The sequence below is a fragment of the Arachis ipaensis genome, chromosome B07 (genome assembly GCF_000816755.2).
Source record: "Arachis ipaensis cultivar K30076 chromosome B07, Araip1.1, whole genome shotgun sequence".
NCBI lineage: Eukaryota > Viridiplantae > Streptophyta > Magnoliopsida > Fabales > Fabaceae > Arachis > Arachis ipaensis.
Genome location: NC_029791.2, coordinates 104467034 through 104467745, shown reverse-complemented (window position 1 = coordinate 104467745; position 712 = coordinate 104467034). Strand labels below are relative to the sequence as shown.

At 19.7% G+C, this 712-nt stretch overlaps 1 protein-coding gene across 1 annotated transcript in view; it reads left to right on the top strand.

The window, feature by feature from the left end:
• Window positions 1–712, top strand: part of LOC107608010 (floral homeotic protein DEFICIENS) — a 4643-nt gene that overhangs the window by 1685 nt on the left and 2246 nt on the right. The gene's annotated exons all lie outside the window — the stretch shown is intronic.

The window sequence follows — 712 nt, the reverse complement described above, 5'->3', positions numbered from 1 at the left end:
TTATTTAGGTAATTAAAATTTTCAGAAGAGATAATTTTGGAAATACTATTAAATCTTTCAATAATTAAACTTTTTATAATTAATTTGAATTAGTCGATTGATCAGTTCATTTGTCTGTCTAATAGAGTATTTTTAGAACTTTAAATATAAAATTCATAAAGAGCAAATCTTTTTTAAATTTTATTTTATAATAAAGATGATTGATGAAATGAGATCAGTCTTTCCATAAAAAAGTAGATAATTTTATTTTAGTCAACTATCAATTAAATTTTGTTATTTTGTATAAATTTTAAATAGAATTGAAATCAAATATTAGAGTCACAAATTTTACGTTTAATTTCAAATCACTAATTATAACATATAATCTCACAAATGCTAATGTGATATTTTGTGAAACCTAAAATAAAATTGATCTGATACTGAATATTGCTAAAGCCATTTATTATTTGGAAACAAAAGTATGAAGTATTGTATTTTAAAATTGTGAGCACTAATTATGAACAAAAATTGTGATCAATAAGGTAAGATAATTTTTAATAAAAAAAATTTCAGGATAAGCAATTTTAGTATATATTTATTAGTATTTTTAGTCAGTAATTCAACCTATTTAATCTAACAATTTAGCACTATTCGGTGCTGAGAATTTTTTTTATCGAATATATTTAATAACAAAAAAAAATTAACCAAAATCAACTAAAATTTATTTACCATT